This window comes from Hermetia illucens, chromosome 4, assembly GCF_905115235.1.
Source record: "Hermetia illucens chromosome 4, iHerIll2.2.curated.20191125, whole genome shotgun sequence".
Taxonomy (NCBI): Eukaryota; Metazoa; Arthropoda; class Insecta; order Diptera; family Stratiomyidae; genus Hermetia; species Hermetia illucens.
In genome coordinates this window covers 89,644,071-89,668,485 of record NC_051852.1, presented here as the reverse complement: position 1 = coordinate 89,668,485, position 24,415 = coordinate 89,644,071, and the positions used below count along the sequence as shown (strand labels likewise).

The 24,415-nt window shown below is 38.8% G+C and overlaps 1 pseudogene; it reads right to left on the bottom strand.

Moving 5' to 3' along the window:
- The window catches only part of LOC119655748, a 292,229-nt pseudogene extending 270,998 nt beyond the window's left edge, over positions 1-21,231 (bottom strand).
- Between the last annotated feature and the right edge of the window lie 3,184 nt (positions 21,232-24,415).

Here is a 24,415-nt window from a genome sequence, read left to right as displayed (position 1 = left end):
CCAGAACATCGGCGAGTTGCAGGTCTTGCCAACTGAAGACGACGGACAAATACTGCCACCACCAAATATAGAAGAAACAGTCCGTGTAATTCATCGGCTTAAAAATCATAAGTCGCCAGGAGTCGGTGGAATTACACTCGAATTGGTTAAATATGGAGGCGAGCAATTACACCAAGTGGTTTATCAACTTCTGCTCACGATGTGAGATGGCGAATCAATTCTTGACGACTGGCAAAGAGACATTATCTGTCTCATACATAAAAAGGGACATATCACACAGTGCAGCAATTATAGAGGTATCACTTGGTGAGTACCATTTATAAGATACTCTCCGCTATCCTGCCAGGCTGGATAGCCCCATATGCCCAGAACATCATTAGCCAATACCAAAGAGGCTTCATTCCAGGTAAATCACCAACAAATCAGATTTTCTCTCTGCAGCAGACGATGGAAAAACAGTTGAAATATGGCCATCAGTTGCACCATCCCTTCATCAACTTGAAAGACGCCTATGAAGGCATAGCCAGGGTAAAACTGAACACGGCCATGATAGAATTCGGCATCCCGACGAAATTAATAAGACTGACTAGGCTGACCCTGACTAATGTGCGAGGCCAGATAAAAGCAGCAGGATCACTCTCAAGACCATTCTACATCAACAACGGTCTACGACAAGGGGAGGCCCTATCATCATATCATCCTCTTTAACCTAGCCCTCGAGGAAATGATCCACCATAATAATAATAATCGTTGGCGCAACAATCCATGTTGGATCAGGGCCTTGAAGTGTGTTAGAGCACTTCATTCTAGACCGTAACGGTACACTAGGAGACAATGTGGTCAGCATTGCGCTCCACCATGCCGAGGTAAATGCAAGAGGTACGGTCCTCTTTAAGTCCACCCAACTACTGGCCTATACTGACGATATCGACATCATGGGAACAATGACCCGAGACGTATAAAATACCTTCATCCAGATCGAACAGGTGGCGCGAGATTTTGGGCTGTACATTAATGAAGGCAAACCAACCAACTAACTGTATCAAACCGCACTGGTCAAACGGGAAGAATAAGGATAGGAGAATACAACTTTGAGACCATTGATAATTTCTCCTATCTAGGGTCGAAAATCACAATCGAAAACAGCTACGATGATGAAATCCGCATACCGTTGTTGGCAGTCAACAGAGCCTATTTAAGCTTATAAAAACTGTTCCGCTCGAAGCGTCTCACCATAGGGTCAAAGCTCTTACCGTACAAGGCAATAATCTTGCCAGTCTTCATGTATTCCTCGGAGACTTGGGTTCTTAGCAAGAAGAATTGTGAACTCTTGGCCGCATTCGAGAGAAGTATCCTCCGAAGAATTTTTGGCCCCCTACATGAGGATGGACGATTCCGTAGCCTACATAACGACGAAATCTATGAGCGATACCATGACCGTCCGGTTGTGGATAAAATCCGGTGCAATATGTCACGGTGAGTAATTTTACTTTTACTTACACGCCGTATCCACATGTTACAGTGGTCTGCCATCTCATTCACAAAAGGTATTAGTCAGGGTAAAATGCTCTGTATACCTCACAACAAAGTCCTTCCATCACATGCCCTAGTAAAGTGTCATCGGAGGCCAGACTTGGTAAGCAGATTCCCCATCATCATAGGAATATTACCTTAGCGCGTAACATGCTATTGGGATGTTAGGCATAGTAGCCACTCCCGAAGTATGAAGGCAATTCGAGATTTGCAGGTACCAGACTCACCAAATCTTTACTATTCTTAGTCCCCTTTTATGACAAGCAGGAAATACTTTGGGTGACTTCTCAGTTCCAAATCACAGAGAAATTTTATCAGAAGCCGTATCTATCCAGAAGGAAGGAAGGTAACTTTAGCCAGTAAACTGGAGAGCGTAAAGTTGAAATCTTGCCTATAAAATTTTTTTCGCCGTCTTTTTTAGTAAAAGTGAGTGAGGGTAACTTGATACTTGAACGAAAAATCTGACAGCCTCCTTCGCAACTGACGGTAGTACATGGCGCTACGAGAGAAGTTTCTTATAAATCATGTCAGTATACTGTTAGCTGTGGCAGTATTCAGAGAAACTAGATGCAAAGAACCAGGACGGCCGGTGGAGGGTAGAAAGAGCTGATAACACCGATGGAACACCACTGAATGATTCAGAGCCGTCAATCAATTACAATACAGGTACAAAGTGTAATGCAAACACACCTATTGTATTCAACACGATTAAGTACGCCACAACAGGGTCTACTTCTACAGGTTCTGCACGGGTCAGTGAACAAATCAGGATGAGATATCGTAATGAAATTGGTGCATCCGATAAAAACAGTCATAGGATTTGTAGGCGAAAATGCTTCGAAAACATTCTCGGTTATTTACAGAGCTTTATATATGCTCTTAGGCTGCTTACATTTCGATAGTACTGCGAAAGTCGTCCCCAATGGCGCGAAAACCAATATCCGGTCTCGGCCTGCCTTGGTAAGGAACACTAGAAATCCCGCTTTTGCGTCAGGGTCCACCAACCCGATATCCCTAAAAACTGTGTGACATAGTAGCCTATGCCATTCTTCAATCTTGGGCAGGCCCTTATAGGTTTACGCATTAAGTGAGCTGTCCACCCCAACGTATTGAGCCGGATTTGTAAACAGCCAGACGGTCATGACATCCTTCATAAATTTCGTTGTTATATAGGGTCCGGAATCATCCATCTCATATAGGTTGGCAACAATTCTTCTTCTCATCAGCGTTACATTGGGGCAGGTTGTGGACTAGCTTCGTAGCAAGGGCGGGGGGGGGGGCGGTACAGGGAACGCACGTGCCAGGAGAAAATGTGTAAGTCGTCATCATTTCGTTTTCGTTGCCGGATTCGGTATTGTGTAGTAATTTCAGTTAGAGGCTAATTTGCGGTGTAATTTTGGTTGTCCATGTAGGGTTTTCAGGATCAGTTGATACAATTTGCCTCGGTTTTAGGCGCAGGAGAATCGCCCTCATACTTTTCCGTTTGCAGTTTTTTATTAAAAAAACTCCCAACGATCACCACGTGGAGTTGGAGATGGGCTTTGGTAGTAGAGCTGTTGGTATTGGTTCAGCAGGCGTTTCTCAGGGTTTATGCTCTACCGTGTGTACCAATGGGACCTAGACAATCCTTTGACCGGCAGGAAAATTACATGACATTAATTGCAAGGACATGGAGGGCATCTATTTCTTAAATTTTCCTCGCGGGCGAAAAAAGTAGGTTGCCTGGACGGTCAGTAATTTATATCTCCAAAACTTGAGTCAGTTGAGTTGTATGTGTATCTCGAAGGGTGAGGTGGATGTTGTAATGGCACTGCCACCAACTTACTAACTAGAAAAATAGAAGAAGAACCGAAAACTCAAGTACGAATGTAATATAGGATTTATCAATATTTGAGTACTTCGCAGTGATTAACTAGCGAGCGGTCGGTGATTGGACCAATCTTCACGCAAAACAGAAGGTCTAGTTAGTCTGCTAGCTAAATAGCCTAGTTACTCACAGTAGAGGGAGTTCTTCAAGAAATGGTCGTGATGGGATGACGCAAAGTATCTTTTCCCCACTAATAGAGCATCTTGATCTTCTGCTGATATTTATCCAGAGGTTCGCGACATTTCGACAGACTTTTTGACGAAGAGGCGACTAGCTAGAAGATTACTACAGAATAAGAGAAAGCAAGACTGCGGGTCTAGAGAGCATCTCGATCGTGAAATTTAAATACTACATTTTCGCTAAGCTGCTTAAAGCCCGCTTGTTATAAGGAATCCTTTCTACTTTTTAGATGAAGCAAAAGCTGGTACTGGTGCGCAATGGTAGTCATCCTTTAGTTGAGCCATTGTTCTATGCCCCTAAATAGGGAGGCGAAATTAATACAACGGATAATTTGTAGTAGATCACTCACGGCAGTTCTGCTCCTTATAACCAAGCCGATCACGGACATTACCACATCAGTCTCTTTTTAGATAATACTTCAATTCCCAAAACATGAAATATTGCGTGGTACGTACATTAGGTGGAACAAATTCTTACATAAATCTGCAATTTAAGCATTGGAAGTTCCTCCAGGACGGATGATATTCCCAGCTATCTCGGTGCTATTTAGAGAAAAGAAGGTTTCTATAGCACACTAATTGCGGATCTCAAGGGTATATTGTTCCATGATCCCGGAGAGGGCCACTGCGGTGGGTTATGAATTCGATATAACACTAATGGTGTTGTAATGCATCTTGATCTCGTTGAGCTATACTCGTCTGAAGAAATTAATGCTGCAGAAATTGCAACTATGGGTTGAGTTTTGCGTGAACGGACTACTCATTACGGGGCACCGCAAAAGAAATTATATTCACTTTAGAATTAAGAATTGCATCATTACTTCCTAGTGGACCATGAGGGAATGAGGACGGATGCAAAACTTAATGCAAAAGAATTCCTGTGGAATACTTACGACAAGGAATCCAGCGTGAGTAAGGCACTGGCAAGGCAGAGTCCCAAAGGTGAGAGCGCCCTACGGAAAGACATGGCTAAAGTTCTGTTTTCCCTTAAAAACTGTTTCATTTATAATCACGAGAATGAAACCAATGGATATGGACATGGATCTTTGGCGCAACAACCGGTATTCAGTCGAGTTCACTATATTAAATGATGCCGGTTCAGAGAAAAAAAACGTATTGCACTTTTTGGAGCACACATTTTGAGCCCTCGCCCTATGTTTCACCGAGCATCAAAAATATCAGTTTCGAACCAATTCAGCTCTTTCATTTGATACCCCAAACGACCATATTCGATGAACAAAAATGTAGACTCCCTTTTCACATGTATGGGGAGCCACATACCATACCATCGGGTTTGACAGATGGACAGACGAGCGGACAGACAACGAATCGATTCAAAGAAAGCTTGGTTTTACGCAAAATCTTGAAAGATGACAGACAATGCTAGGAAGGCTTTAATTCAAACAAAACTTTAAAAATATCTTCCGGTCCATTTCTCGAAAAACTTACAAGAAACAGCTACTTTTATATCCATAGAAAAAAAGACAGAAGCTTACTTAAGAAAGAAACTTAGCAAATACTTTCAAGAGCTCATAATATAAAGTATTGTCTCCGTCTATAAACATTCAATAAAGCTCCTCTTACTTCCTCAGAAAATACGTACTACATACATACAATAGATAACGAATTTTTTCGTCTTCCACTTTTACCATACTTCACTGAATATTAAAGGAATTCTTCCCTTCGTTGTGATGTTCGCTAGTCATAATACTCATCAGAAGAGTCTTCAATAAATATGGAAAATATTCACCCACGCTCGCTGTCTCCTGATCCGGATTTTCCGAGAACATATTACTCCGGTCCTAATCATATCGAATTTCATTAGCTTCATAGTAATATTATGTGATAGGCGTCGTCGGAGAATTAGGCCGACGAGATTATTTGTAAAGCGATAAGTGTGAGTTTTTTCTGCGACAAAAAAAGAATAAATATTCCATTCACTCCAACGTTCACAAAATTCAGAATTTCGTTCACTCCAGCAAATTGGTTTTCTGAAAGGAGATTTGATATTCGCAATGCTAACACCTCGGGAGCTTCTTACCTATATCAGACATTCTTTTAAGGCGACTTCGTAATTTTATAATGCTTAAGAGTGCACCACACCTCCGGGGGAAGCGCAGTAGGTGTGGATGTGTTGTTCACGCCGACGGGAAAGGTTCATGAGATGGAGTTAAAAGGATATTATTATTTATCTTTTTCTGTTTGTGATATGATATTATATATATTTATTGAAGAAAAAAGAGAATACTGTCAGCTTAATTTGGAAGGAATTCAAATTTTATCCCTACATCTAACGTAAGTTAGATATTTTTTTTACTTTAGATTATTCACTTGGATAACTCCTGAAATCGTGGCCTATTAAATTTCGGTACGTCTTCATACATACTTACGGGCATCACACACACTTTGGAAACCCAAAAAATGTGATTGAATGTAAAGTTTCAAGGTCTACTAATCTTGCCCTATGACATTTCTAAAATCACTTTTCAGCCCACTCATAGCGAACTATATTATAAATTGTGTGAGTGGGGCTCTGAAATTTGCATGTTTCCTTCTTATTTTGTGACAAAAGGATCAACAAATTGGAAGTAAATTGTTGTCAGTCAAACGGATGATAAACATGTTTTAATTAGGATTTTATTCTGCTAGAACTTTTACAATGAATGCCGCAGTATTAAAAAACTACCAATATAGATTAATTAGGAATAGAAATAACTTTTTCATGGAAAGTGATAGAAAAATTTAAGTAACAAATTCAGTCAATTTCGCTTATTATTTCTAGGTTTTCTGAATAAATTGTTGAAATAAGGATGAGCACTCCTAAAGACACATTGGGGTTAAGTATGTACTTCATTAACTTAACTACAATCCATTGCTAAGGAAGGAAGGAAACAAATTCACAATTGATGAAAAAGTAGATATATCTTTTCATAATTTGGTTTGAAAATTTAGTTGCAATTTAGATTAACTTCATTGTAAAACGGGCTAAGAGGTCATCCCATGTAAAGGCGGTTTTTTTTTTGGCTTTTTTAAAAAATTTTTTGTGAAAAATTGGATAAAGATACAAATACGAATTTTTCACCATAGATTTATTATTATCTTGAGCGTGCATAGTACTTTTTGCAGTCTGATTAGATAGTTCGTTATTGAAATACAGAGCAATTTATACACCCATCTCCAAAAAAAGGTATTTTTCTGCTGCCACACTAGAGGGCGCTGTGATTATCTAAAAAAAAAAGTAAACGGCATTTTAATGTACAGACTTAACTACGCAAACTAGGATTATTAAAAAATGTTAAAAACTAAATTTTTGGTGCTGTGTTAACATTTTTTTTTGAATTTTGGTGTTTTTCACCGCTTCTTCAATTAATAAGAAAAACACTATTGAATGAATCGCAGTTATCCTAGTTTGCGGACCGTAGAAATATGTTCTGAATAAGTGATGAAAATTTCAAAGAATTTCGTTGGATAGATTTTGGGCTATGATGGCAACCGATTTTCAACATGCAGTTTCGAGAAAAACGCATTTAAAAAGTAAAAGTTTTTTAGCCATAAAATGGTAACTGACCATTAATCTGTTATACCTAATCCATAAACCTAAGGTTTCTTGAAGAAACACATGTACACACTTGACTTCAATTCTTGCCCTTTTAGCGAAGTCATTCGATCGTCATTTGAACCGATAACTACCAGCTTTATTACGGCGATCGACATAAATCTGGCATGTGGCTTATCACGTGTTTAACACTATAATTTCTGAACGACTCCGAATACCAAAAAATCACTTTACCCATATATTCTACACTATATCTAGATACAATTGATGCCAAAAAAAAAATTCGATTCCACGGATCCGACACACGAGATGACCCCCTTAAACTGATTAATGTTTTTATTAGTCATGAGGAGCATGGCATGCTATGAATATATTGTCATATTGCGAATTAGATGATTCTGGGCAAGTAAGGATAATGAAGCTGGGTCGCTGGGCGAAAACGTGGATTGGTACTCATAATACACCATAAAATCTGGAAAACGCTTGATGAACGAACACCAACTGCTCTACAGCTCTACTACCAAACCACCTTCATGGTTGCTGGTAATTTTGTTCGTAATGAAAAACTGCAGATGGAGGAGGATGAACCCGACTTTCCCGCGCCTAAAAACCGGACAAATTGCATCAACTAGCCACAAACTAGTGTTGGTTGGGAAGGCTAACAACCCTACACAGAAAACAACCCCTTATGAAGCCACAAGGAGCCTCCGCCGGGGTGGATACTACAACGGCGAACGCGGCACGGAACGTGCGCTTCCTGTATCAATCGAATACTACCCGCTAGCTTGTCGATACCATGACGCAATAAAAAGTTGATGTAACAGCGTTGCAAGAAATGCGCTGGTTTCCTGGATAAGAATCACTACACCTTATAATATTATTACAGTAATCGTCCAGTAAAGCATGTGCGCGGAGTAGGTTTCCTAGTTAGCTAAAAAATGAAACCTGCTGTTATCGGTTATGAAAATATAAACGAAAGGCTATGCACTCTGCTTGCTAGGTAAATTTCGAAACATAGATAGTACCTTCTACGGGGCAGTAGAACGAATACTTGGAGCCTGTCCCAGGTATCATACCTCACAACGATATTTTGAGAGTTTAATGGCTAAGTAGGTGCGCATAAAAACACCAATGATATCACACTGCGGATTATTTAATTAGCAGTGTCCTACGAAATATTTGTTAGAAGTACCTGGTTTATGAGGAAAGCGGTCCACAAACAAACGTGGTCCCCTCCGGATGAAACCACAAGCCTACCTCAAACTAGGGATTTCGAATTGATGAACCTCGACATAAAACCGGGATATCTAGAGCGGCTTGTTAAGGAAGGCCTAGACCGGTTACCGGTTGCTGCCCCGTTGGTGAATCTAAAGGACCAGGAATATGATGCAGAGAAATCAATTGGGTGACAGTGAAATTATTAAAAGGCGAGACTATTTACAGTTTATTACTTCGACTGAGGTAACTCATCAGACACTGGCCCACCTCTGCCATGGGAGCGTGACCCAGGTGGTGCACAGGTATCAAAGTCTCCTTTATATAATTCTTAAAATACGATGTGGGTGCGAATTATATTAAATATAAATTATATTGAAAGCAACCAAAGTTTTCCGGGAGCCGATAATAGCAAGCTAAATAAGAAACAATTTTTTGCACTTGGAGTTCAACGAACCGGAATACAACGAATATCAGTGTTCGGTGGCAATGTCCTTCAGCTGGATTGACATGGTGTTGAGCACTAGTTGATTTGTGTCATTTGGGAGTCAGCCTGGAGTTACGAAGGAGAGCAGAAGAAGTATCGAGCAAATGAAGTAAAGCAATTTCAGTCGGGCGATAGTCGTGACGGTTGGATGGAAGCAACTCGATCTTGCTGCTCCGGGTTCGAATCCCGGTCGTCTTGGATATTTGATGTTGCGATTAATTACCCGCAAATTAGTTTTAAAAGAAAGCAAGTTGTTCCTCTTTTTAAGGTTTTGTATAAACACAAAAACCGTATTAAAATCGGTTCAATGTCTGTCTGTCCGTCTGTCTTTCACACAAGATTTACTCAGAAATGACTGAACCGATTATTACGAAGTTTGGTGAAAATATATGGTGTATATGCCCTTTTACATTAACAGAGTTATAGGAGGTCAAAGTTTCGCATTTCAGGTAAATTTATGGCACCTAAGACATGTATGACGTCATCATGGGGACGTTTTAGGTTTCCTTTTTTGACTTTTTTTAATTATTTTCATTTCATTGTCAATTACTCCAGGTAGACATGTGCATATATATGCATATGCTAATAAAGCTTGCCGGTAGCAACCAATATAATAGACATATGTCTTCTGGTTACCAGCGGTTTCAATTTACGTACCTAACATATATATGCATGCTTTTGTGCGGAGTAAAGTGGAAATGCGCGCAGATTCATTAATTTATTTCTTTTTCTACCATAGATATGCCTTTATAGACTTTCCGGGCTGGATCATCCTCATCCATACGGATTAAGTGACCCGCCCACCGTAACCTATTCAGCCGGATTTTATCCACAACCGGAAGGTCATGGTATCGCTCATAGATTTCGTTGTTATGTAGGCTACGGAATCGTCCATCCTCATGTAGGGGGCCAACAATTCTTAGAAGGATTCTTCTCTCGAACGCGGCCAAGAGTTCACAATTCTTCTTGCTAAGAACCCAAGCCCCCGAGGAATACATGAGGACTGGCAAGATCATTGTCTTGTACAATAAGAGCTTTGACCCTATGGTGAGACGGAGCGCGAGCGGAGCGGAACAGTTTTTGTAAGCTGAAATAAGCTCCGTTGGCTGACAACAACCGTGCGCGGATTTCATCATCGTAACTGTTATCGGTTGTGATTTTCGACCCTAGATGGGAGAAATTATCAACGTCTCAACGTTGTATTCTCCTATACTTATTCTTCCTGTTTGACCAGTGCGGTTTGATGTTGTTGGTTGGTTGACATTGCCACCATATACTTTGTCTTGTCTTCATTGATGTGCAGCCCAAGATCTCGCGTCAATCGCCGTCTGCTCGATCAGGATGAAGGCAGTTTGTACTTCTCGGGTGGTTCTTCCCATGATGTCGATATCGTCAGCATAGGCCAGTAGTTGGGTGGACATAAAGAGGATCGTACCACTTGCATTTACCTCAGCATCACGGATCACTTTCTCGAGGGCCAGGTTAAAGAGGACGCTTGTCGTATACCGTTGTTGATGTGGAATGATGTTGAGAGTGATGCTGCTGCTTTTATCTGGCCTCGCCAGACGTAAATAATGTCACCACATCCATTCTCCCGAACTGGCTAGGCAAAAAAAAATTTTGTAAAATTTTCGACCGCTTGCTGCTTTGGATCAAATTACAATCCGAATTACTTCAAGATAAGGTTTTGCATCTTCTATGGAAAGCCTCATATTAAGGGGCCAAGACAAAATCAAACCTTCTAAACGGTTTTTATTATGCCAAAAAAAAAACCGAGTTTTGGCTGACAGTTTATTTAATCCAGCCTTCGTCAGTGTCATATTTTCTTTTTACTAGTTTTTTGTCGTGTTTAGGTATTACAACATCACATTCTTTGAATAATTTTGGAACCCTGGAAGTACAACTATTGTTAAGTTATTTTCTAAATGGATTTTGCTCATGGTTCCCCCAGTGGAGCAGCGTTAACTAGTATTTTTTTGAAATTACAAAGTATCCGCAGAATTGCTGCAATTGTCTAATTAAGCAAAACCAAGGTGAACAAAGAGAATCTCAAAACAACTGTGAAGCATGGGATTGGTGATGTGATGGTTTGGACCTCAATGTTCGCAGTCGAAGCCTAGTTTTTATTGGGGGAACAATGAGCAAAATCCATTACCTCGATATACTTAAAAAAAAGTTCCGAAAAACTGGGCGTACAGGAAATTTTCCGCTTCTACCAAGATAATGATCCGAAGGACCGGCCCGAAAATGTGCCAGCTTTGCCAGCTTGGCTGATTTGGACTTGCTCACATGAAATGTCACCACCAGGAAAGTCTCCTGATATAAACGTCATCGAGAATTTATGGAAAAACATAAGAGAGAATAAGATCTCGAATAAGGAGGACCTCAAGAAAGCCTTACAAACAAGCTCCAGGCTTCAGAAAGGCGAAAGTATATCAAACTGAATATTAGTTATTAGAACACATGTTTTGCTTAACGGTTCTCACGTTTTCTAGCTCTTACACAGTTCTGTTTTGAAAAATTTCTTAATTAAACAATAACCTATCTTTTTTCAAATTTCATTAAATTTTTTTTGATATTGTAAATAGTTTTTGAACTATTGGAACAGCAATTTTTCAAAAAGTACTCTATCAGAAAAGCTGGAAGCCACTTTACATTAAATGACGTATTAGCCACGAATAAATGCATAATATGAACAGGTAGATAACATATATGACATTACAAGAATTGAAAATATTAAAATGGTTTTAGAGCTTCGAGAAATTTAAAAGCTCAGAGTTTTTGTAATTAAAGTTTCGAAACATACACGTATATGTACATAGGTTTCCTTTTTTTGGTAGGTGCTCGTTATCTGAATTTGAAAAATTTCTTATCAAGGATGTGCCTTAATAAAGATACTAATGGAATTGATAGGCCAGTAGCTTCCTCCAAACTACGGGGTTGATATGTATTTGGAGAGCAGCTTACCCCTTTCATCAGTACAAAGCTACTCAGCTCAGCTACGAAATTGAGGAAACGTTAACTTTCGAGTAAATAAAGAATCAATCATTTAGATTTCAGAACATTTCAAAAATACTAAAAATTCCGTTATAGGTTACGTTGAAAAAAGTTTTTCCTTATAAACCAACATCTAGGGAAGGATTGAGATCCTTGCTTTTGTTTTAGGCGAGAGAAGGACGAATACCAAGTGGTGCTTGCTACAGAAAACTGCTACCATAAAAGGAGCCTGCAACCAGCCTACAAGATGAAGAAAAGACAGTATTTGATGTTTCGATGTGTTGCCTTGATTAGATGCGGCGGATGCACTTGTTCCAGTAGTGGACCATTAGACAACCATTTATGGAGAAATTGGTGTGAACGTCTCATAGTTGACATGCTTTTCGAAACTGCGTTTATCTCCTCACATATGTCGCTGTTGCTGTTCTGAAGTCCAATTTGGGACGGAACCCCATCCTCTGCTTCAAATTAAATTGTGCTTCTCTCTCTTTCTCTTAATAGTTTGAAGTAATTAGCTGGAAAGATTGCATTTCGCAAACAAGCATACCGAGAGAATACACTTGACTCTAGTGCAATGCTTTTATGTTAAGTACGTCCCTTCTCCCTGGTAACTTGTGACAGCTTGAGGAATCAACAGCTTTTCCGTAGTTCGGTTACATATGTTGCAATTTGTGGGAACAATTTAGGGTTGTTTACTGGCACACCAGAATATCAAACACGAATAGTGGAGAAGGGCTAGGATGGTCAAGGAGTTGCTTGTTACGATTTGGTTAGATTTGATGAATGTTACTCAAAATTCTACTTCAAATTGCATTCAAATACCCACTTCAGCAGTTGGTTGCAGCTTGTAAGAGTTAGATATACATATTTTAATGCTTTCCATTAAGATGTTACTGGGATACTTCTCTGTATAAATCTAGTTACTAATCAATATGTATGCCTATTGAAGATTGAAATAGTTTACACTGGAATATTTTGCCATGGAATAGCATATGAAAGTGCTAATTGCTGAGCATTTCACTATGATTTCGTATAGTGTCTCGTCTCTTGCTTGGAATAAGTATTTTCTATCTAAACCAGAGAATGATTTTAATGGAAAGCCGATTGGTATTGAAAGTCCTGCAATATATTAAACTGTTCTGGTAGAGAACATCACATTGGCATGAACAAACAGAAACACTCATCAATTTGTTGTATAATTGAAAGCTGATTTAAAATATGTTGTTGTTATCTATTATAAGCTGTCCATTGCTTCCAAAGTACAAATGCACTTTAGATACCAGCTTTGTTTCTTTGTTAATGATGATGGAATTTTACCATACTTTTTGAGAACCTCTGAATCATGGAAGTTATGAAATTAATCAAAGTCATGCATCTCATGCTGACAAAGTCCCACTAAAAATTTTTCTATTTCGTTGCGGGTCTGACTATTAGATAATTAAGAATGCGTACCGATTCAAAATTGAAAACTCTGAGCTCATAATAATTTTTTTTTAGAAAGCTTCCCGTCTCACACAGATTGATCGTGTTTTGACAACTGCTGTTGCCGTTTTCGGAGAATCATCTTTGATTTTGAGGGAACTACATGTTAGATACGATATATATGTAGCCAATACAAATAATATGTTATTCACCAACTGGGAGCTTGTCACTTAAATAACATTAAGTTGAATAACAACACAATTCAGGTGCAGTCTCATTGAAAATAAATTGGAAGAAACAAATAACGAGAAGGCGAAAAGGACTGAGTTGAAGCCCTACATTCCGCAAAGGAGTAAAGAACTCATATACTGTACAGTTAAGTCCTTGAGGGTTTTACGTGAGCACCTGTCTGGAAGACTTAATCCCACGGTTTTCTTAGGACACGGGTTGATTTTGTGACAATAATCAAAGCCCCGCTGAGACAAGCAACAACGGTACCAATCTATACCAAGTGCATCTTTTAGCATTCATACCTAAATCTCTACCGAACTAAGGAGTACGGCACCACGGCACCACGCCGAGGCCCGAAGGTCTCTTCGATAACGAAAGATCTATAATGGTAATTGGTACAGAAAGGATATGTAACTATTGGGTATTTCCATTGAATTTATAATAATTGTAAAAACTTTTCTAAATGTAAGATCATTCTTTGAAAAAAGAATTAGCAAAAAGTCGGATAATTTTAATGTCAAAGTAGGAGTCGCGCAAGATTCACATTTTATATACTTTTTTGTGGCACAAATGCAATAGAAAACAAAATTAATTAATTATTTTTTACTGAATAAAGTGTTAACTAGAAAAGTATGATACGATATGACGTATTTCTCTCTCTTATTCAAAGATTATCTATTTCAAAAATTGCTATTATCCAATTCGTGGAAGCCTATATTCTTCCGTCTTAGAAAAATGTTATGAAGTTTTTTTTGCATCATTATCAGTATCAATACTTAAAAAAAGCCATCAACCCATTTTTGCCAAATTTTGCCCTGCCTTAATTCAAATCATAGAAAGCATGACATTGGCATTAGATGCTACATATCGTGATTTTACTAGAGAACGAAAATATCAACGATGTTTATTGATCCTTTTTGAAACTATCGCGCGATTTTTGAAAAGTGGCGCAAATAAACGCCACAAAAGTTTGTAGGCGTCAGTCAGTGATTGTCATTATCTTCGATAAAAGTAACAAACATATTTGAATCGGCTGACCGTGGAAAATTTGTAGAAAAGTTAATAGCGAGCTGCAACCACATAATATCCAAGGGACCGTTAAACATGGTGGTGGATCTGTTATGATTGGGGGTACATGGCAGCAGAAGGAATTAAAGAACATCTTTACCGCGAAATTAGAAAACAAAACAACAAAACAAAAGCTGACAAAATACGCATCAATGTAATTTTTTTTTAAAGAATATAGTCATGTTGGGTATTAAATGAAAGGTCTCGATTAGTACTTTCTGAAACCGGCGTTAGTTAGTTAGTTTTGTGATTTGTTAAAAACGCAGGAAGTGAGGGAGTGGAAAGTGATGATTTCTTTAACGGACCCATTCTCAGAAATTACCCAACCGAAAAATCTGAAAAAATAATGAAGCTGCCTCTATATAATGTCCTGGCCCCAAAATACCCTTCATATCGATATCTGCTCAAATTAAGTTAATAATAGTATATTACCATATTATGGAGGAAATTAAATAACCCCCCCCCCCTCCTTAAGTTTGTAGTAGTATAGAATATAATATGAAGTTTGATCAAAATCATACTATTACTAACAAAGTTGCAGTAGCTCACAGTTGACTCTCGATGTTCCCTACATCTTGGGTATTAGCTCCTTCATCCTCCAGCTTATATGGAATGCGAGGACAGTTCTGAAGAGTACTATTTGAGCCTTTTCATATTATACCACATCTGGTCAGGCTGGTCATGTTCAGGCAAAAAAATGTACAGCCCCATTCCATATGTATGGGGCCTCACAGCTCACATGTTTTGACCAAATTTCGTAATAATAGGTTCAGCTCTTACAGGGCAAATTAGGTGTGACAATCAGACAAGCCGATAGAGACACAGAACAGGCATCGTAGGCATTTAATGCTAACAAACTGAGTGCAGCCTACACAAGAACAGCTCTAAGGGCGTGCTCTGCCTTGAAGACTGTCTCAGATGATCCTGTATTTGTCATCTCGAGAATGATGCCGATTGATATTCTGACAGATGAAATGGCGAACATTTACAACACCAGGTCCATCGCTACCTTATAAAAAGAGCGTTAGAAATGTGTGGACGCACAGGCTCATCAAGGAGTGGTTGGAATGATGGGACGGAGACGGTGACGGTGAGATTAATCTTGCACAGTTTTTCATGGGTATATAGGATATCACTAGCAACTGTACAAATTTAAACTGCCTACCTCATCAGGATTTCCCAAACTGCGATGGAATCTCGGAAGACCCCTAGCATGTATTCTTTCACTTCTACTGTCTAAGATTTGTGGAAGAAAGGAAGCTCTATGAGATTTGCTGGTATCAGAAAATTTTGTGGAAAGAATGCTAGCTTGTCACATTGCGAAAGACAGGGGAGAAGATGAGCAAGCTATCTTGTAATGGTTCCGTGGGGCACAGGGGCAGGGGGGTTAATTTTTGTTGTTAAAAATCCCATACGCTGGTGTGTACAGGCCAGCAGACATAAAATCGATTGTGATTAAAGGTTTGTTTGACATAAAACTTTAAAAATATCGCATTCGCCGCCTTACGCGGACTTCATGAGTTCGTAAGGATACGATTCGGCTTGAAAATAACTTTTTAGGACGAACTGGCTGTTATTGCAAATTCTCGTGAGATTACACAAAAGTAACGCAGGCCATAACAAGATGACCTGCAACGGTCCAAAGTACATCGAAACAATTGAAACAATTTAAAAAACTATTTTGAGATTTCCAAATTTCAGGAAATAAATTCATTTTACAATTGATGCGTCCAGCTTTGCAATATTTGCAAATCTTTTCAAAAAAGGGACACCTTATTTGCTTCGTATCCTGTACCCTGCGCGATATCAATAATGTAAGGTCCTTATCTTTTGGAAGTTCGGCATAATTCTAGTTGACCTAATACTTATAAACTTATTTATGAATTATTTACAATAATGTAAGAGAAACAACGACAGAGGTACTAAGCTGACATTGCCTTTTAAGGCTTTGTATGGCTTATTGTCTGTGACGTGCACTTTTCACGATAACGGTTAAAAAGATTTTTGGAACACATACGAAAACTGTGAAATCACACGCAGACATTGAGTGCCTTGTAAGATAGCTTTTATTCAATTGTGTCCGAATCAAAAAAAAATCTGAAAAAAAATATTATGAAGATCCAAACTGTGCTTAAATATAATTCTATTAGTACATTTTTTGAATTTAAAGGAAAGGAAGTCTCGAGGAAACGCCCCTATTATTAGTATAGTTATAATATAACGAATTGGTCATTTTCGAGTGGCTTTACTAGAGCCTAAGACATCACAAGAGGTGGTGACATGACATTATAATTTAAAATTTGAAAGAATAAACCCGCATAGGTAGATGACGAGAGTATTCCTGTTAACTGGAAATTACTGGATAATACTCCACAGCCCTGCAACAGTCAAATTTATTCGTTTAACAATACCAAGATTATCAATTACATGAAACCAGTATATAATATTATATGGCACTAGCAATTGCTAACCGAACTAGACTAGTGCCTGCTGTGCATGAAACTGATTTATAACATACAAAACATTTTAGAATTCAGATGCATAATTTTTTTTGTGGAAATCGTATAATTATTGACTTAGTTATAGAAAATGTCAATTTATTTTACACCAAGGCATCACAGAAAGTCGGGATCCGAAAAAACGAATAGCCCATGATCCAGGGGATCTTATTTAGATGCCTGGTAACAAAAAGTTGTGAAATGGTGTTAAAATGTACACTACAAAAAATAGAAAGCGGAACAAGCTTGAAAGACTTTGACGACTGTTTTGGGGTCTCCCCTTCAACCGTATTAGGAATTCATGCAATGTGGGAAAGTACTGGTACCAAAGAAAGGCGAAAAGGAAGTGCATTACCGTTAAAATTACAAGAAAGGCTTAGGCAACCTCTAGTACGAATTATCTAGAAAGATCTGCCCAAAACCAGTACAGATATTTGAAAAGCAGTGGCTGAAAGTTACAATAAGCAGGTGTCAAAATATATGTTCCCGTATTCTCATGAAATGTTATGCGTTTTAGATATTTCAAGAGAATCATTGTCCCAAAGCGTTCATCTAATTAGGATACTAATTAGATTGAGTCAAAAAAAATTATCCGAATAGTATGACCGTCCCAGAAGTCCGATCTTAACCACATCGTGAATCTTTGGGAAGTGTTAATCGAACGTTTGTATCATAGGAAGAATGGATAAAGATGTCCTTATTAATTTTGTAATGTTTATGCCCCGTAGATGCGAGCCAGGGACAAAGGCAAAGGACAGTGCTACTATATATTAATAGAAAGTTTGAAATTTATTGTTTTTGTGGCTTTAATAAAATTATTTCCTTTTTTTAACCCCTAAATTTTTGACTAATTTTTTGAAAAAAACTAAATTGCAATCAGAAATATTATCAGCTACAGAATACAAAAAATTAAATCAAAAAATATTTACTCATTCTCCTTTTATAACAATTCAATTTCATATCTACAGGATGTTTCCATCTTTTTAGCCCTTCTGTATATACGATATTCTTTACTGTTTTTTAGAATCTGCGGCAGGCGACGTCGATGGTATTGTTGAAATAAATATTGTTTTCCTTAAGGTGGTCACATCGTGTGTTGGATTCAAGAAATCGATTTTTTTGCCATCAATTGTATCCAAATATAGTGATTTTTCGATATTACGAGCCATTCGGAAATTACATTGTTAAATACAGTAAGGGGTCATATGTCAAGTTTATGTTGATCTCCGTAATAAACCGCGAACTCACCGGTCCGAACGACGCTCGAATGATTTCGCTCAAAGAACGACATTTGAAGCCAAGGGGCAATATTTGCCTTTACATGACTTTTTTGAAGAAACTGGTTCATGGACCAGGTATAGAAGGTTGACGGTTATAATTGCATTTTAATTTTTAAATTAAGATATATTGGCTTCGTTTTCTCAAAACTGCATGTTAAAAATATCTCAAAATCGATCCAACGAAATCCTTTGAAATTTTTACGACTCATTCAGAATTTATCTCTACGGTTCGCAAATTACGTTAATTGTCATTTATCGGTCTATTTGTAAACCAGACAGTATGGATCGATATAATTCATGCTCTTGTTGGATTTTGAATTAAAAAAAAAAAGATCTCAATGACACCTACAGTCGTTTTCGGCTAACCTTACGGAGCAACATGGGGCGCTAACGCAGCGCTGATGAGATCGCCACTACCCTGCGATCAAAGCCGGCCAAGCCAAAAACGAACGCTTTTTAGGGTTTTGTGTAGAACAAAATCTCTTTTATAGATTAAAGCAGCTGTGAAAAAGCAACAAAATTTACAAAGAAAAGTTTAACAAGCATTACCAATTTACCGCTATTTGTTTATTTCATAATTATCCTGGTCGGCAAATCGTGATATGCTCCACGCGTTAAAATAACGTTATTTTTTTTTCTTTAAGATTAGTAGAGTGGTCTTTAGCGCGGTGTATAAGGTGCCCTGTACTTCAGTAATGAACTATCGGGGGGCTGGGAAAATGGTTACGTATGTCAAGATACTAATAAATTTGTGGTGAAAAATTCACATTTGTATCTTTATTTAATTCTTCAAAAAAAAAAAACATCAAAAGAAGCCAAAAAGACGGCCCTCACACGGGATCACCCCCTTAAGCACGAAAGGGATTCACGTTTTGTTTTGGAATAAGGCGTCACATTAGTTCGAGGATTTCAATTATGATATTTCGATTGGAGCCTCCCTACCTTTTATTACGCAAAGGTAGTACTTAATCATTATAATCCCTGCATGGGACACATTTGATAATTTTCCGTATTATATAATATCATGATAATTGGTTTATTCGCTTCCAAATAAACTTGACGTGGAGGATAAGCGTGCGGACAAGCAGGAAATCAATGTGATTATAATCTTATAATACAAAATGAAAAAAAAGGTAATGACTCTATGGCAATTTTCTTCGCAGAATAAGCTACAGATTTTTGATAGTTACATTGCCTTCTCCAGAATACTGTAGTCCTGTAAAGTTATAGTCTTGAATGAAGTGCTCTAATACGCTTGAAGGCGCTGATTCAATTGGATGGTCGCTCCGATAATTGTTATATTATTCCTGATATCAGTGTTGCTGACTACCATTGCCGCATGATGTTCAGACTGACTAGTAATGATTTTATCGTTATAGTGAAAGTAGTTAATAGTACCATGGGGAATTTTAGATTATACAAATCACCTATTGGACCGAATATCGGAGAAACCTGTAAGACAATCTCTTTTAGCAAATGTATCTTAATATTAGGAGCCAAATGTACCAATATGTGCCAATTAATGATGGTCAGTTGATTGATACTATCTTCGTGATCACAGCCAAGAAGGTAATGACTAAGAATTTGTTTCAACTAATGTATTTAATTTGATTTCTGTTATTTATGTTGAATTCAAAGAAAATCTCATTTCGTTTCACCAAGAAACTTATCGCACAAACAAAACACAAATTGACCGCTCAATGGAGTATAACATAAGCATTTGCTTACTTTGTTCTCTCCATAACAAAATGTTATGTCTGCTTAACAAGATGAAAAACCTCAATGGAATGGATATTAATAATGAATGCAAAAGAATTGAATTATACTAACCTTTAAATATTATCAGCAACCCGAGTAATATCCAACGAATACTCAAAAAGTTATCCATTGTGGCGGTTTTGTCTATTCTTTGATTCGCACTGTTTTTTCCTCTTTCAAATTTCCAACTGAGAGCTCAATGCAGCTAGATAAGCACATCCATTTGTTTACATACCACTACTACTTTCCGCACTGTTTTATCCACCCCGTGAAAATGGCCAATGACACTCTATAGAAACATGCTGCACTTGGCATAAATCAAGATGACACTGAGATTATTATTAAATATCACTTTATGGTCACTACGGTCACTTCACTCCCGACTATCTTTAATATGCACTATCTTCTATCTATCACAACGACCTTCGAACTAACAACCACTTTTCTCCCGCAGTAACTAGCACTACTTATTTATGTATTTACGGTGCTTTCACTATGATCTATAGTTGAAGGAAAACCACTACGTAACCAACTATCCGTTTTTTTCCGGTACTTTCCAAATTGCCGGAAAAATCTCAGATTTTACTGAAAAGCGTTGTGGTGCGAACTTCCGGGCAATAAATTGTCGACATAATCCTCGTATCTCAGTTGAGCACTTTACTACACTTACGTGATGCTTAATGGGTCTTTTGGGGGGAGGCGGTGTCTGCCGGTGGGTAGCAAGTTTAACAGTACGGAGCTAAGACTCTCTTCTGGTTCGTGGATTGCCAATCAACGTAAGGTATCCCTGAAGTAACTTCGCAAAGTTTTAGTAAGCCAATCACTACCTCTACTGAGCTCCTTAACAGTTAAAACATCTACAGATCCTACGCTCACAGTTAAGTTTTTTTAATATCTTCAGAGGATACTTTCTAATATCGAAGACATCACTTATTAAATTTCACGACCCAATCGTTTACGGTTCACTGAGTGAAAATGTGATAAGAACTCCAAAATTACAGCCGTCATCGTTCTAGCAAGTCAACGACGAGCGTTACATGCGTTTTTGATGCGAACTGAATGGAAACGACCTTGCGAGCAAACGGACGACTTCACCCACCGCGTGTGCACTTCTACCCTTCGTTCAATTGACTGACTGTACAGTGGCAGCTACGAATTGAACAAAGTTCCAAATCAGATTCAATCACCACCGATTGACTGGGGAAAAGTTGAAAAAGGAACGGGAGTAATTGAACCGGATTCGCTTCAACTCAACAACCCCGGACGGTTTCAACTGAAAGTTGATTAAGGACACGGTCAATTCGAACTAGAGTAGGGCTCATAAATGCACGATGAGGGATGTTGAAAGCGATGTGGTCGATTTGCGCATGTTTAGAAATGCATCTGATGCAATGGAGAACCGTCGTGGAAGGAACACGTGATTCGATTTGACTAGAGGGGTACATGCCACTGTTGAATCTATTGTGGAAGTCGCTGGTTGAAACCGAACACAGTTCAGACGAATATGCATTATGGGAGTCACATGTTTTCTATTGGCCACTTCTGGACTGAGATATATTGGCTTCGATATTTGGACAAAAGCTTGAATCGTTAATTGAACGATTTGAAAGACAAATTAAATGTACGAGTCATGCCTTCAATTTCTCTTCAGTTATTGTGATCAATCATTAAACTGTGGCATGTCTCGATTATTTAAATTGAAGAAATTTTTAAATTAAAATTCTAATTAAACACATGCATTATTTATTGTCATGGGACTGTATGTGACCCAATAAAATCCTGCTTTCCAAAAGGTAGCTGAACTTATTGTTTAAAAGGAATTCGGATGCAATAAAAAATAAAATCCATACAAGCAAGAGAAACGTTCGTTACTTATGAATAATTTCTTTGGAATTGGCCGGTTAAGATATTTATTTCCATTTCACATGGTACTTGATTATGTTGCCTACATAGCACAAATGTGCAATATATTATAATAGTATCCAAATTATAGGAATAACTACATAATAATGCCATTAAAGTTACAATTTGTGTGATGCGAAACAACATTTTATTAACTAATAATAGACGTTGATATAAGCTAACTTAAGAATGATCATAAGTATGGAGCTCAAATAAACAAACTTTAATTCTGTTGTTTGTCCTTAATGAGCTGTACCTGGAGGGAAGATTACAAAAACCTACAATCGCTATAGTTGATTTATTTGGACGGATGGTTGAACAGGAGAAAGGAGAGGTTGGGTTTCGGGGTGGGAAGGGTGAGCCGTTTTAATTGGATGGAAGCACGTATTGTGAATGGGAGTGGCGATCAGTGCAGAGGACTACTTTATCTTCCCTTTCGGACAGACTTTTATCGCTTTTATAGGATATAAGGACATTCAGGCATTGGTTCCTATGTAGGAAATTTCCCTCGTCGATCTCAACTCGTAGACACTCCACAACTAGGGGGTTGTAGGGTAGCTATTATGGCATTGATATGCAGTATTTGGGAACTTCCGTCGAGGATCTGGTTCACTACGTACTTCGTAAAATCATCCTTTTAAAAATGGCGGTATAGTGACGGAGGATCCGCCTTTTTATTTTTCTAAAGAGCACGTATTCTGGAAGCTAAATCCGAAAGTGATCAATGATATCAATAACCTGTTTGTAGTGTAAAATTTTGACCTTTTGTGGAGTGGGTTTATTAAACTGAAAGGTGGGATACAGTGACTTGAAGACACAGTTTTCTCGATTTAGAGATGATGGTGGGGCATATGTATCTTCCACTTTTGCAGAACTAACAATATGTAAATATGTAATCCAATCTTGTTATATTAAAAGGTTATGTTTCGTAGGACAGAGTGGATGGATCTTTGAAATGTCTGCGCAGTGGTGCACAAGCCGAATGTCATCCAGGTGAACTCAAATAATCCCAAAGGTGTGTAGATAGTCGTTTTGGGTATATCTTCGGGCGCAACAGACAATTTGGTGATACGCCTTAGCCTGATTCAAGGTGTGAAAATACGACAGTTTGTCAGTGAATGCGCGAAATCATAGATGAGTGGAATACGGTACCGGTCAGGAATCGTGTGGACATTCAGAGTGAAGTGAATAGAGTGAAGATGACCAATAGCTATCGGAAGGTCTGCAAATGCCCTGTTTCATGAGATCGCCAAACTTTTTCCTTACAAGCGTCGGTGATGGTAGAGGATGCACCCTTTAGAAAATCGGTGATGTGGTGCTGAACATCGTGCTTAACCGGCTGGAAGAAACTACTTTCAGTAGTGATGTTGCGATATTTTCGGAGGAGTGCGCGAATGCGGTGGTGGATAGCGTCCTCGAAAAGAATGGAAAAAGTGTCGTTCACGCAGGTGGAAGTTTTTCCGAAAGGCTTTTAAGAGGTTGCGGGGTACATTCACGTTTGTTTATGCAGGCCCAACAACAGCCGGTAGCGATGCAGAAAGTCTGCGTCTAAAATAGGAGTGATAATGTGCGCCAAAACTAAACCCCACGAAAACGGTCGGCGTAGTCTGAGACTCACGTCCACCTGCTTGTAGCCGTAAGCGGATATGAGAGGAGCCCGTGACAGGCGGCCGAAAGTTCTGCGGTATTAACGTGCTCGGACGGAGTAAGGGAAGAACCGACACCTTCACGCCCATGTCGGCCAGAAAGAAACGCCTGACAACCAGCATATGGGGATTCCTTTCAACCTGACGTGGGAGCAGTCCTCCAGCACGTCCGTAACCAATCCAATGGTCTCCGGCTCGAACCCGATGAGGGCGTGGTCAAAACGCGTGGGGTCTGTTGGGTATTCTGCTGGTACTGTTGCAGCAACTGTTCGATTCTCTTTTTCACACTAATGTCTTAACTTGTTTGCTGTTGCTGCTGATGGCTAATGCTACTACATCTACTGCGCCTATTGAAGTAGAACAGCTAGCAAAAGAAGCACCTAAAGTTTGTAGACGGACAGGGCTTCCACTCTGACATTGTTGACGGTGCTGTGATTGTTACCGGACGTTGATGAGAGCTTGTTGTGTCTGCACTTGAGCTGCATTTGTTGCAACATTTATGGTATTTGCTAACTTTGATGTATTTACCACGCGTGTACGAACATTTCCGGATGCTCATACAACCATAATTGCTTGTCTTGCGTTGGATTGGGATGCTACTGATTCTGGAATGCCACGACCGACGCCTGCTTTCAAACCTACGTCCGTAATTTCGTCAATAATTGTTTATTTGTAGATAAGCACCAGCATGACGAGAGTCCGTATTTAATATGCTTTTAGGCTATTTCATGATCTATTCAACTTTGCAATCTGGATCAACAGTTTAAACGGAATTC